Source organism: Anopheles ziemanni, chromosome 2, assembly GCF_943734765.1.
Source record: "Anopheles ziemanni chromosome 2, idAnoZiCoDA_A2_x.2, whole genome shotgun sequence".
Lineage (NCBI taxonomy): Eukaryota > Metazoa > Arthropoda > Insecta > Diptera > Culicidae > Anopheles > Anopheles ziemanni.
The window spans coordinates 2,662,351-2,677,928 of NC_080705.1; positions in this window are offsets into that span (position 1 = coordinate 2,662,351).

Below are 15,578 nucleotides of genomic sequence, written 5' to 3' on the forward strand. Positions count from 1 at the left end.
CCACTGACGGAATAGCTATAAATAGAGGTTGATGAAGAAACCAGAAAAAAAAAACAAACTAAATCGGGTCGCACTTGCAAGAAGATTCGACTCATCGGTCATAACCAGGTTGCCCGTACTTGATCGCTGTTGATCTCTATCATACTTCGGACAAACGGTTCCGAATGCTGTGCAGTTTTTACGCTTCTTTCGTCTGCGTTTCCGGTTCGATTCGTTTTTTTCGTCGCGTTTTTCCGAGTGCAAGGTTGTTTGTGTTGTTCGTTTCAAGTGAATACATCTGAGTAAGAAACAGTTCTTGCTTCGATTTTAATTGTGTGGTTATCAGTGAACCAGTTACCAAGTGTCGTTTTTGTGCAAGAAATGCTTAAAGAATGTTAAATTAGGACGATTTAACCGAGAACGAGGAACGAGAAAAACTAGCCGCATCGGTTGTAAGTAGCCTGACCACCACCGTGTACTGTACAATCAACATTCCCAACCGAACCGTATCGAACGGAAAACGGTCCGGTGTCCCAGAGGACGTAGGATTTTGTCCTCCATTTCCTCGTCTCCCCGGTTGGTAAGAAGAATCAAATCGATTGACTCGAGCTCTGGTGGAAAAGCAAGCAAGCGATAAAAAAGACAGCACTGTCTCTCGGCAGCAGCAGCAGCAAGTGGCCGAGCTCTACAAATCGGATCAGTGAAATTGGAATGTCATTGAAGGTGAGCATTAACCCAGGTGGACTGGGTAAAAAGCACCGGCATTCCCTTTCTACACAGCGCCCATTTCCACGCGAACCGCGCCTCACCTTTCAGCTTCCATTGGACCATGTGATGGACAGTTCCGTCGTCAGGTACTTCTTCATCGGAAACGGATCACGACCCTCGAGCGCTTCGGTGCGCCCCTTTTTTGCGTTATTAATTACAATCGATAGTGTAATATAAATCCCCCTTCCTCGGTGGGGATTATTTCTGTATTTCCTGGGTATATTTCTTTTCCCGATTACCTTGCATTCATTCTCCGCTTCCATCTTACGGGTCACCAAGCATCTTGAGCAGCTTATTAATTGGAAGCCGGTGCGAATGGGGAAGGAGTAGGGTCGGAACACGTGCCAACCAGGTAGTGGTGAATGATTTGCCGGTAGTTTTTTTTGTCTTGTTGGCTAGCTAGCAGGCAGGAAATTAACTTATCTGAAAGATTTATTAGACAAACCGATAGGATCGATCGGATGAACGTGATGTAAATATTTAATATCGCGTGTTTCCTTTTAGTGCAGGCTGTAGGTTGAGATATGACGAGAACACTCATTCATGGGCAAAGATGTGGCGATACAAATGAGATTGCTGGGTGGAAGTAGATCTACATGCCGGTCCAATTGTTGGAAACCCCGGCACATAATCGCTGGTATATGTATCGGCCAAGCATCGTCCTAGTTGTTAGTATACAAAGCATACTGATATGCCTTCACTAATTGTTCGTTTGAAAATGCAAATAACGCAGCGACGGGCGTGGAATAGTTCGTGCCGACCGTCTACCTTTGGTCTCGGGGCAGGGCATGTGCAGCAGCGTGCAGTCAAGTCGAACAAATATTGATCTGCTGATAGTACGAGCCTTTCGTCTCGCTCAGAACAACCCCGACCCCGGGCACTGTGTCAGTGGGCAACCGTTGGAAGCGGAGGAGGAACGGAAGCAAAGAACACCTATCGGAGGGAGACCCGGCGATGCGTTCTGTTGAATATTGCACCGTCGATGCAGGCGCACACGCACGCGACCAGTCGGAACCGTACCGTGGCGTTGCGGGCCCGGTCCAGCTAGTGCCGGTTGGCCAGTTTCACATCATCATCATCGCGCCCGATCGTCGTCAGCGTGAAGAATTGCAGAGCTCAAACTGTTGTGCACCCGGCAGCGCACCTGAATGCAGTAATAGGTTCCCGAATGGCCGACGATGGTCTATGCGTGAGTGCGAATTGCGAACGTGTGCGTAAAACTGCAACCAAAGGGAGAGAGTCCCGTCGTGAAAATGCTAGAAAAACAGAATTTGCCATCCACTGAACTGTATGGTTAATGGGGGGTTTTTCCTTTTCCCTGTTTCCATTCTCGCAAAGTTTGAAAGGGCAGCCAGCTGATGAAATTTCCCTACTCCAGTCGTCGGCAAAAGGGATAATCGAATGGGAATCGGTGCGAAACGGGACGGGGGAGCGATGTCTGCGAGGTTATTACCACTTTACGGTGCGTTTCGTACGCGATTAGCTTACCCTTCTTCCTGGTACCGGGATCCTGTTTTTCGCTGTCATAGCCAGCGAGTCTCAATGTGTGACCGGCTTCCCTCGGTTCCCTTGGCCTAGTGAAAAAATAGCTCGATCTGTTAGTTTTCCCCTTCCCCGCCCAGCAGCATTCCACTTTCCGTAGGAATCTTCTCGTCGAATCGAGAGCGTTTTACTGCTGATGCTAATACCCATGGCATGGCACGATAATCCGTTATGATCAGCTGGTCAGCTGCTGGTTTAGATTGGATGCTCCAGGCGGCACGACACCGTGGTGCACGACCTATTTTTTGCGCTCCGATCTGCGTCCCTTTCCCCGTGGTTGGGGGCGGCGTGGTTGGCGGACGTTAGTTTAGCGGAATCGGTTCCAATCGTTTCGATCGCTGCAGCACACAAAACCTTTCACTCCCGGAACGTTCGTCGCACGTTGTCACCGACGCTTTCCCGCGTTGGCTCAAATCTCGCCACCGCCATCATCCTTTTGGTTGGTCCCGTCGGCGTCTGGTTCATATTTGGACAAGAATTTATTAACACTTCCTCGCCGACGACGACGACGATGATGATGGACGTCGGAGCAATTTGTGTGGGACGGGAGACACACCGCTTTTTTGTGTGTCTTCGCATCATTCCGCCAACACATTTTGCATTCAACGTCGATGCGATTCAGGGGCAAATCGATTCCGGTCGCTGCTGCTCTGGCGGAATCGGTTCATCGGGGTGACATTCTTGTTCGTCGTCGGCTCCCGTCTGATATGCCTTCCTGCGAATAGATTGCCGGACACCGAAACGACGATGACGTTGACGACACCATCCTGTACAAATATTAGTAGAGTTTGGTGTGCATACGGGGGTTTATACTGCCGGGAATTAGCAGCCGTGTTAATTTACTTTTTTGTTTGCTTGTTTTTTGGCGGGGTGGCTTATTCTTTTTTTTTTGAAGCTCTGAATCCAGCTGATGCCCAAGCAAATGATACATCGAGCTGAAGGCGAATGGAAAAAGCTGCTCCAATGTTACTCCGTACGTTACAACCGTTGGGATATTGAGTTTATTGTCACCTCGGGCATGCCGGGCCAGCTTAGGAGGGCTTTGAATAGGAAAATCTCGACTCACTGAATAAAAACCGACCGGGACCAGTCAATTAGGGTACGATTAGCCGACTACCGGATCGTGGATGATACCGCCGACGGGGTCCTACACCTGACGGGCAAGAGTTCCGGTTCTCCACGGTTGCTCGTCGTCGGATTTATGGTTGCAAAAATGTGCCCGGTTTTTTCCCGTTTGATTCCAAGCGGGCATATTATAGCCCTTGCCTACTGGGTACTTGTCCACCTGATCAAATTTAGAACTAAAAACCTGGATCCGTTTGCTCCTCTTTCAGGAAAGTTTTTAGCCATTTTGGGGTTCATCGACAAACGGCACGTTAATAAACTCCATTGCTACCAAAATCAGCGCCTGCTTATGAAGAACAGCACCATGGCAACTAACAACATTCTCCAAATACACAGCTCTTCGGTAACTTTAAAATGTCTCATAGCAAGTTTAGCTACATGACAAGAACATTTGTATGGGTATTTTGAGTAATTTTTGTATATTCTTCGAAATGTGTTCACGCTCCCAATAATGACCCATTTTTCGGTATCATGTAGCACTCAACGTCGGTTTCTGGCGAAAATCTGGCAAATTGACATTTAGAAAAGTGTCTTGTGGGAAGCATCCAATATGCAGCATTCCCATCTACGATGTTTCTACCTCGTCGGCGGCTGGATCTGTGCCGTATTCTCACCTCGCTGATGGTACACGGTATGCAATAATGATGACTGCCTGCTGTTTCCAGCTAGTCCTCAAGTCCGCAATGATGTTAATATCAAGCCGCGGGGTTTTAGTGACAAAACGAAAAGTGACAATCGCACCGTGTACTGCTCGAATGATACAGCAGTTGTAGTTTGTTGGATTGAAGAGGTAAAACGTAGTAGATTTCCCAGCGCAAACCACCGGAAAGACGGCAGAAAATGTCTTCGGGTTTTCCACCCCCCACACTCAACACTACCGGATTGAACGGAGGATATAACTCCGGTTTTGCGTTGCCAACAGTGTTACTGCATATTTCAGCGCGATTTGTTCGTTCCTCCTTTCCGGCGGACATTTTACATTAAGGGTGAAAAAGGTTTCGGGGGTTTAAAATAAAAAAATGGTTCGCCCCGAAAAACATCACGCGCCCCCATTTTGCAGCACTTTCCGGCCCGAGGGTACATCGTTGCAGTATAACCGTCGATTTGACGTTTGCGATTGGAGGAAAGTCGGTGGGAAACCATTATTACATCAAGCATCAAGTGGAATGATGATGAGCGCACAGACTTGCCCATCCTTGGGATGGACGTCCAACCCGTCGGCCAGCCCTTGTTTGAGTTTTACCAGTCCGCCGTCCAGTCAAAACACTCCAAAACCTAGAATCGAAATTTTCGTCGTCGTCGTCGTGCGAATTGGGGATGGCGCTGCGTGATGCTTAGTGCTCGATGCAAATAGACCGCCAGGCACATAATGGCTACTCTGAAGGATGGTCCGACTAGCGACCGGGAAGAACTCTGAGTCTCCGGGAACTGAAAGCCGGAGCGGGGACGTTTTTCGTCCGCTCGTTCGCGTCGAGTGGCGCTCGAGCTCAAGTTCTTCGGGGACGCGCGGGAGTGGAAGATGTAATAATAATAAAAAACCAAAAATAGTTCCCCGTTTTTGCCTTCCGGAGATAGATTGGTCCGTAACACGATTGTGAGTTGACCCTGTCCCCGCGCCATTTCCCGCTAGCCCTCCTAACCCAACTCCATCGCCATGGCGCTCGTCGTCGTCGTCGGAAGAAAGGGAATGATTTATTTGAAGAAATGCGAAAAATTGAAATCTCTTCTCGGTGGAAAAAAAATGGCCGTTGTTACATCCATCGTTGGTTTTAGCATCGTGCCGGGTCGAGTTGTCCGAAGTCCTCTCTTTGGTGCGTCGGGAGAAAAATGATCAAGCATAATGAACTGTGTTTTTCAAGTGCACCGAAAGGAAGAGAGCCCTTGTCCGAGTTATCGCCGGAAACGGGGTGGGCGAGAAGCATGCCAGACTCTTGTCTGGCCGGTCCGGTTGACCGTTTTGTTTTTCCTAGCGCGTACCGATTGTTTGTTGACCTTTTTTTGTCCCCTTTTCCAGCTTGAGTGTTGCACTTTTCCAGCTTTCCAGACGCGGACAGGACATCCTCGAATCGCCTGTTCAAAATTGTGGATAAGCGGTTTGAGAAGCGAGCCATTTCCGTTTCTTTTGTTTTCTGCTGGTGTTTGTTGGAAGGTTGACAGTGGTTGCGTAAAATTCGCGCCCCAAAACTGGGAGCAAATGAACGCGGTTTTCTTTGGTGGCATGCTACAATGTTGGTGGGCCAACATGCCGACACACAGGACACACGCGCCACCACCAAGGCACGCAAAACACCAAGATGGAGCGGAAATAGAGTGGTTCTGCTCCGATTTCCTTTCGTTTTTCCCGTCGATCGATAAACGAGAGACGCCACGGTTGAGGAAGCTACGTGCGGCGAGTTGGTGGGGTGCTCGTGGTTTGGGGCGCAAGATTTATGCTCATCGCTTTTCCTAGTCGGTTTCTCGATCGGCCTGGTCCGGCCTTTTGCGCCGGCTGCGGACAGCATCATTCGCCCTTACGGAGCTCTAGCTCAAGGTTTCTAGGACTGCGCTGTGTGTGCGAAACAGGAAAACATGCCACGGAAAAATGGGTTTCCTCCACTGGGATGGGCTGGTTTTCCGGAGCGGTTCTCGCTCAACTTTCGGTGTGTGTCTCGAGATTCTCGTAAGTTATGAGCAGATAATTCCCGTTTAATTTTAATCCGTCGCCGTTGCCAGAAAGCCAACCCGGCGTGCCATAACTAAGCAATCGGAGGCGGGAAGGGGGAGAAAGAGACACGGGGAGGGAGATAAGGACACCGGCTGAATGCCTTCACTTTCACTACATCTCGGTCGTTATAGTTTTTATGTGCAGTTCGTACGCCAATCTATGGACGGGTTCTTAGAAGCGGCAGCGGCGTCTTTGCCAAAAAATCCGTCCATCTCAAGACAACGAGACACGAGGTGCTGGGTGGGTGGCGGCCGGGGATGGCGGAGTGCGGGATGAAATATCTCTCCCGAGCAAACCGAGGAGGAGCCCGTGGTGAAAACAAAAGGGAGGTGGAACGGGCACCGAGTGGAGAGGAAAGGATGATAAAAGTGGAGACATGATTCGATCGTTTGAATCATAAGACATCCGCCAGTAAATCACGGTCGGTTGACGGAAATGGCGGCATAAGTTGGTGCGCTTTCCGCCCATCCGGGCTCGGATTTTGGGGCCCAGCAGTTTTCCTCGCCTAGGAGGCTGTTGGGGGTCGCTTTTTCGCAAACGCGGAAGTAACCATCCGGAGGGTTTGTTATGGCAGGTCCGGGGAGGGGAGTTTGGGGCGGTGGACACACTGACTTGACTCTCTCTGGTGGTGGTCGTCGTCGTCGTCGTCGTCGTTGTCGTCGTAGTGCGCGTTACGGTTATAAAATGTGGCACGCTACATAGTTCGTGCTGAGAACTTTGCCTTTCGGGACCGGATTTTAAGGTTTTGGTTACGAGCTTGCACTTCTGCCTATTTTTTTTTTACGAAACATAATACACTGCGCCTGGGAAGGAAAAAGAAACGCATGAGAGCCGAGCAATCTGACGATGGTGGTGGCGCCCCCCCCTTTTCATCGGGAGGAAAAGCGTAAAAGTTAGACACTGGAAATGCCATAAATTGTATGCGTAAATTGGGTTGGGTTCGGGTTTTTGGTTTGGTGAGTGCATAATTTCAAAACGAATGCCACGGTTAACACAACGTGACAGGGTGAGAGCAGGAAGGGAAGGGGGAGGGGGGGGGGAGGGGGGGGGAGGGGAAGAGGAAGAAAAAAAACAATAAAAAGTAGACCATTACCAGACACGCGAGCCACACCACGTGGCACGTGGCCTATCCGACAAGGGAAATATGGTTTTCCACGAAGTAACAGAAGGGCCCGAGAGAGAGAGGGAGAGAGATAGTTTTCCGTTCAATTCCAACCGGACCTTGGCGAATGTCGCTTGCTTTCCGCTGACCTAGATCTCTAGAGCGGACATCAAGCTCTTGATCTATGGGCGAACCGAAGGAAGCTCTAGTAAAAGCCCATTTGAATGGACTTCGAGTCTTTGTCGGATGCGGGTGGCACGGACGGACGGAAAAGCCCATCGAATCGGGGCTTCATCGAGCAAAAAAGTAGAACGAGAACTGACTGAGCCTTCACTTTCGAGATACGAGCGTCAAATTCGCTCTTCTACCTCCCACACCCCGGGCAACTTCCGGCCAATCGACCGATGACGACAAACCGATAAACACGTCGTCCTTTGTATAGACAATGAATGGGGGAAAGTGGCGATCAGTTTTCCCGATTTCTCCCCGTCCACATGTCCTTTCGGACGGGCGGGCGAGAAATGGTCATAAAGTGAAAGTTAACCGATAGTAACACAATGAGCACGGCTCGAAGAAAAGGACCAATTAAGTCGTACGGTTCTACTTCTTGACCAGTGTGTCGCGCAACCGGCGCAGAAACGAATGGAGTGTTGAGCAGTTTATGGTGGTGTTGTTTTTTCCTCCCAGTGGCTGGCTATAAATCTGAGGAAAACTAGAAAGTTGTGGCCGACGACGACGAGGGAGCGAGCCTCCGACTCGGCGGTGATGCAGAATGAACGATGGGAAATGAGCAATAAATCTATAGTAAATTTTAAGGAATGCCTAAACCCAGAACTCCGGCCCAAAGAAAGGGAGGGGGGGCGCGAGATCGGAAATCTCCTCGCATATACACCGTTGATTTTATTTCTTTCCGCTGGACGGCGGGATTTCGATTCGCCGATGGCAGATCAGCAGAAACACTCTCGCATCCTTTCCGGCGAATGTCTTAATCGTGCCGGCGCGATCGCACTGCCATTCGAAGCCAAAACAGCTTTCGTTCAATATGCAAATGTGGACTGGGGGAGAGGCCGAGATTTATCGGACTTCAGTCCGGTCAGCCCGGTCAGCCGGTTCGGGGTGTAATAAAGTACGTGTGATTTAATTGGAAAATAATCAGCCACCGATGATCGCGGGCGTGCGCATATTTCAATATTTCCATTAGACAACGGGTCAAGGTACGCTGGCTGGTTGAAGGTTAGGCCCGTTCGAATGTTGTCTCGAGCAGGTTACGTTGTGTTGAGGTGTGAGAGTTACATTTCAAACTTTCTGTTCGAATTGTGAATGTCAGGGACGAAATGTAAGTTGCTTTTGAACTATACTGTTGTTGTATGTTATTAAAACATCACTCGTATTTACAACATGTTAAGGACTTAGAGATAATAAATTTAGTTATAAACATGATCAAATTGATGTATGAAATTTAAGCTAGAAAAAACAAGAGTATGATTAGGTTAATGGGATATTTTTTTTTACAAAAAAAGAAAGGAATGTAATAAAAAACCCAGAAAAGGCAACAGAAAAAAGGGTAATAGAAATAAGTATACAATTATTAAATTTTAATTAAATTTCAATTTGTTTGCCACAAAAATCGCCACCAAAAAAAACCATATTCAGTTGGGGACGCAAGAGAGGGAAGGTTGGCAATTTTCCTAGCTCACCATTCCTAGCACTCACGCACGTTGAAAGTCGTCGACTCGTCGGGCCCCCAAAGGGGGCGACAAACTGCACGAAAGCATGCGAAAGTATGGTGGGTAGAGCAAAAAAAAAAAGAAACAACAACATAAAAATAAACATATCGGAAGGAAGTTGTATGCTTGTACAGTTTGCAACTTCTCGCATGCCATATGTCCATGTGCGCTCCAGTGTGGGGTGGCTCACCTTGGGTGAAATAATAACACGAACGTCCAATTCGGGCGGAATTGTGGGTAGGTGGTCGGGACGGGGGTCTTCGGGGTTGGGTGCCGCAGCAACAAAACATTGAAACGTTATGCTCAAATTCACTTTCTACGAGAGGTAATTTCTTTTTATCGATCTTGACTCCTTGACGAAACGCCCGAAAGAAGGCCGCGTGGGAAGGGGGGTGGGAACGGACGAGGGTTGCAGTGAACTGCGCCTAGACTATGGGAAAAAAGTGAGCGTGGAAAATTTCCATTTCTACCCCAGTGCCGTTGCACTGCACTTTTCCCAACCGGCGGTGGTGGAAAATTGGGCGCCGGGTTCTTTCACTTGACGCCTTGGTCGGTTTTTACTTCGTGCAGGAGTGGAAGAGGTTGCCGCCTACCGCAGCTGCAGTTTTTCCACCGATAGCAGCGGCTTCCACCCTCCCCCCCTACATATGACCGAAGGAAATCATCGGTTCCATGCATGATTGGCCCCCTCGAGGCAATCACAAAAAAGCAAATTGCGCAAATGGCGCGAAAAAGCGTGAAGTCAGACAAAGTCCGACCGAACCCCCAAAAGGAAGGGCAAAAAAGGAAGGTGGAGAAATACGAGCGGCCACAAAAAAGTGCAGTGTGCTCAAGCTTTTTTTTTGCGGTGGGGCCGCTGGAGGTGGTAGGGGTTGATGATGCCGCAGTAGCAATAGATCGTTACCGGTTGGATAGTGAGAGAATGTGATTTTTCACCGCCGTCAAGTCGGTTTTTGAGTTTGATCTATTTTTAAGAACCTCTCTGCGGACATTTCGAAAGGGAAAGAAAAACGTTAAATCCTTTAAGGATCAATTTTGAATTTATTCTTTGTTGTAAAAATGATTAACCGTGTGTATATGACCATCATCAAATCCGACTGACCATTATTGTGCCTAAGGTTCGTGAGGAAAGAAATGATTCAGATGGTTGGTTCAAGGGAAAAATTGACTTCCACAAAATAGGGTGCGCTTCATTCGTTTCTACGCTGCATCTCCCACTTTTGTTTGTTGCTGGAGTAAAAAACAAACCTCCAATTTGTGAACGAACAGCGGGAAGAAAAGCCTGCTCCCCACGACAATTATCGCTCATTTAGGGTTGAAGGGAGGTCCAGATCGGGGCGGGGAGAAAAGGGCACTGGAATGATGATACTGTTGATTGTGATAATTTGGCTGAATTGAAAACGTTTAAAAGTAAAAAAATAAAACTACTTCGCGGATTTCGATCTGCTGAAGGAAGGGAAAGAAAAACAAGCACAGAATTAAAAACACACACACGCACACAGAAAGTTGCTAGAATTTGGCGAAAGACGAGAAGAGTTTGGCGTAAAAAGAGTTGGAAACATTTTCTGCTGAAATTTCCACCTCGTTACGTCCCGTTTGGCGGTCGGCAAGACGGGAAAACAAATGGAAAACCCCTGGCAAGAAAACTGGAATCCATCGGTGGATGCGCTTGCACTGCGGTGCATTGGCTTTGGCGCATTGTCCCGAGGGAGTGATGTGAAGAAAAATGTGCTTCTTTCACACACAAGCTCATTCCGTTCGTTCGATCGTTAGTTTTTCCCTCGAGCTCCTCGCGAATCCGACGACGTGGAAAAAACAGAACCAAACGTCAGAGGTAATATTTATGGGAAAGAGAAGAGCGGAGGAAAACAAATATTTCACCCACCATCAATTCGCTCCCCACACCATCCCTTCCGGCCATTTTCCCGTTGATCGTGGTGGGTGGAAGGTGAAAGTGCAAATTTTTCACCGGCTAACCGTCAGCCCGGAGTTTGGCGATTGGGAAAATTGATTCTTTCCCCGAACGTGCGAAAGACGGCGGAAAGATAATGGTCGGCGAGATGGTACCGCCGCGAATGCCGGTGGCTTATTGACCGACAAAGAGAGAGAGAGAGAGAGAGAGAGGGAGGAAAGAAAAATAAAACCAGGCGGAAAGCAGATGATGTGCTCACGTGAGCGATGATCGGCGAATGATGATGTGATAATCATTGACGCCTGCTTACGCTAACAAATTCAAATATGGTTTTTCTGTTTTATTGGCACGTACCACCCACCCCCCCCACCCCTTGACGGTGGATGAGAGAGGGTGCATTAGGTCGGATGCCTTTTTCTTCTGCACTGGTGAGCTTTTTGTTTTCCGTTCGCCGTGATGAGGTGTGAAAAGTTCATTATTTTCCAATTTGGAGGCAGAAACTTTTTTCACTTTTATTCACAGCATTTTCATTCGGAAGTAGTATTTTTTCAAACTTCGTTGTTGGTGATGATACACGGTAGATTTTAATAGGTAATTTGCCTTAGAATTCTAACCAATCTTCCTTTCACATTTCATCTAGAGCTCAATCTTTCGTTGAAGCCCGATGAATATCCTTCCAAGGATTATTAAGGACATCATTCTACGTCACTTACGAGAGGGATTAAATGGTTGAAAGCAGTTTTCGCAAGCAAGTGCAACTGTGTAAAGAAACTGTCAGGAGGTTATGTCGTTCGAAATCGTCTTCTTTTTCAAAGAATTCTTTCAATTTAATTTCTCCTTCTCGTCTGTAACGTTTGCTCACATTTTCCTACAAGGATACAGAATTTTCCATCGTTCGGTGAATCCCTCGGGAGGTCGGGATCTGATGGAAGCATTTTTAACGGATCATTTAACATTCGCTCTTTCGGCGATGTTGGCGGTGATGGCCTTCGACCGAACGTGAAACGAGAGGAGGTTGCGGTGGAAAAGCGTACCGAAACGCGTTGTGAAAACCCGATGGAACTCGCCGGGAGTGCGAGCTTTGCGATAGCATATTACATCAGTCACCGAGGACTAAGCAGGGTAATTAATCTTCATTTCGTTGCGTCGGGGCGTAATCAGCGGGACAACATTTTGCGGAATAGACATTTCTGCCTCCGGATGCGGGATCGTGTCGCATATCTTGGCGGCTTATCGGGTCGGGGCAAATGTATCAATGCTTTCGGAATGGTGGCGGTGCCGGTTTGATGTGGGAGATCTGTTTTTTATTGCTTAAACGGCCGTGAATTTCACTTCCAGGACGACGGAGGAGGATCGTCTTAATTGAACCTTCGCTCCGGGACGGGGGGTGGAGTGGGAGATTAATCATTTCCTTGCCCATCGTGATGCAAATAAGCCTCGGGCAAACGCTTTTTGTGGTGTTGCTAGAAAGGTTAATACTTGGGATTGTTTTCTAACTTAACGGTCCTTTATTGCATGCTTTTGAAGACATCATCTTAGAAAGTGTAAGCTTTGGAACCTCCAATAGGCAAGTTTTAGCCCTGCCGCAACAACGGACTGAGAACGTTGAGTGCCTCGTTCACCATCGGAAGGCCACCTAGTTTTTCCATAAAACCACCACTCGCTGCAGACGCTGCAGGGGCTGGCGTCGTTGTGGGATCCTCGCAGAACACTGTCAAGTACCAAAATAAGCATACGATCAATCGCAACTGAATGGAAATTATTTAAACTTGTTTCAAGGTACTTACCGACGGCGAAAAGAGCGAACATCGCTAGAATGGTAATAATGAGCTGCATGTTGATTACAGTCGGGGGTTTTTCCTTCTCTCGGATGAAGAGTTATAAATGCAAGTCAACAACACTTTCGGTTCTGACTTTAGGTAAAACCGATCTTGCTTTTATATGAAAATAGTTGTGAACCCGAGTGCAACCCCGATAATTGGGTTAACCACTTTAATTTACACTTTTCAAAATATAATTAACAGAGTTTGATAAGGATCAAAGAGATGGAAATTGGATTGCGATTAGCTAGTTACTCGGAAATGGTTAATGCCTTTTGGCGGCCGCTGAGCCTTTGAAGTTCAATCGATGCCGGCCAGTTATTACAGCAATCTTCTGATGGGAGGTCTTTTTCAAATATCAACAGTGTACATTGTAATAAATATGTTTCATACATGCACTTATTGGTGTTTTTGCATAAACTTATTGGGAGGTTTAAATCTGTCACGAAATAACAACCATAAGGGAGTGAATGACGTCACTTATGGGGATTAGAATACTTCAAGCTGTTTAAAGTACCTCTTTACCTCTTTACCTGTTTTCTATAATAAATAAATTAGAGGGTTATTAACTAATCTTAAATATATTTTAAAATTTGCTTTCTGTACCACTCTGGTTATTTTGTTTTATCAAACATGACGAAAGCGGTACGCTAGAGTATTTTCTTGAGTATGCTGTAATAGAGAATGCCTTGTATCGTGCAGCAAACTTCCTCTTCCTCCAGAGTTTGGTTTCCGGGAGAGATGGGATGTAGTTATGTTTGTGATATTTTCTTTTTCTACCATTGCCGTTGACGATGATGATCCTACTGGAGGAAATGAACAAACTTTTAATATTCACAGAAGCACTTTCATAAAGTAGGAGAAATACATTTTGCGAAAAATTCCGTTGCATTCCCCCTGGCCTGCGGAGAGGAGAGGGGGTCGGTGGTGGTCGGATGATGTGACCGGTGTCTCCGGGTGCGCAGACGAAGCGAAATTATTCTGTTGATCTAGCTAATCGGTCGAGGAATGGATTTAAATGTAGATTTTCTCCATTCCAGTGACTCACCAGGATTGGGCCGACGGTTTTCTACCCTTTCTTTTCTTTCGTCGCTATGCCTCTGTGTCTGTGCTGATGCTGCACATGATGATACTCTCTTGGCAGCAGTGCATTACTCTAATCGAAAAGACGAACATTAGTTTTTCCTCCGTAGACGTTTGCGAGAAAATGAGAAAATGTTCCTCCACGCAAGCAGCACTTGAGGAGTTGCAACCAAGCAAGCGTTGTGTGTTGCACCAGCGCATCCACTTGTGTCGGTGTTTTTTTTCTCGCTGCACTTTCCACAACGCAGACGGCAAAAAACAGCCGGCTTAACCTTAAACTTCATTTCCGAAAGAGTCTTGATGAGTGTATGTCCCTTCCAGTTGTCGGCCTGAAAAAAAAACTTGTTGTCCTCGTCGACCCGACGCTGTAGGCTTTCGACGTATAAGACTCGGTCTCGGTGTGGCTGCATTTTTTCCTTACCCCGCTACGTCGTTGCAACGATGGGATTATATTTTATTTGCAATTTTTCAATCAGCATTAAAATTATGATCCATCACCAAATGGCACAACGAGAAGATGGTGGGGAGGGGGGTTGGGGGGGGGGGGAAAGAGAAAAAATGAGAACTTTTTCCTTTTTTTCTCTCTCCTCCGTTACTGCTACCGAGTTTGTTTGTTGGCGTTTTGTGGCGCACTGAAAACGTAGAAAACGATGCTGTAACCCACCCATCTTGGAATGAGGAAAGCCACTCGGGGAGGAACGGCGACTTGGGAAAGGGAGTGGCAATGAAACAGCAGTAGCAGCATCATGGTTTATTTATGGCCCTCATAAACGAAAGCGAACGGAATTATCATCGTAAAAGCAAATTTTCTACAGTTATTGAAAAGCATGGCCGTAAAACTTGGTCCCGAACTGACCGATTCCGCGGGTTCTTGGAAGTTCCCCTCCCGAAAGCTCTAGATCAGGGATGTCAAACTCGGTTCACCTCGCGGGCCACATTGCCCCCAAAAAAAGGTTTGCGGGTCAAAACGTCAAATTGATTGGATTGATGAAAATATGTTCTCATCGGTGTGGTTTGATATTAACAGTCAATCGTGTCTAACACTTTCAAATTTTTCAAAACATTATATTAATTCTTATAACATTTACAATTTTCAGTAAAAGAGAAGGTTTCTTCAACTTTATTGCGCATTTTTGTAAGGATTTAAAAACAGTAAATGTGCATTATTACTACAGCTAACTTATTGTTCCACCTTTTTAATTTTATTTAGAATGCTTTTGTAGTTCATCATGTTTTGTTCATCATTATGAACACTATTTATTCACTTGTATCGAAAAACCTGTGTGAAATCTATGCTCTTGTCAACCGCAATATATCGGCGTGATGTGGATCAAAGTTGTATATCACTTTCTTATATAAATTGTTTAAATTGTCTCTTGCAATTTACAGTTCGTGAAAACATGCATTAAAAAACATGTTGCTATTCAAACAAAAGTCAATACTCAATGAACCAAACTTTCGATGTATTGCGTCAAAGGGGTCGCGGGACGCATCCAATGTTCTTGCGGGCCGCATGTTTGACATCCCTGCTTTAGATGATGTTGGGCGCTGCTTTCGGTTTTTACGGGCGCTGGCGTAAAGACGTTTGCCTTCGTCTGTCCCCTTTCCGGTCGATCGTGTGGTCAACCGTATTTCACTCCCGTGACACACCGTGCAACCCCGCGCCCCCCCCCCCCCCCCCCCTCCCGTTTCGATGCATTCCTGATGGATGGCGTATGATATATTGCAGAAACGGCCGAACCTCCCTTCGTTTTATCTATGCACTGAAATCCGCACGAACTCCGCGGATTGGGAAGGTCACCCCTTATATTTCTTT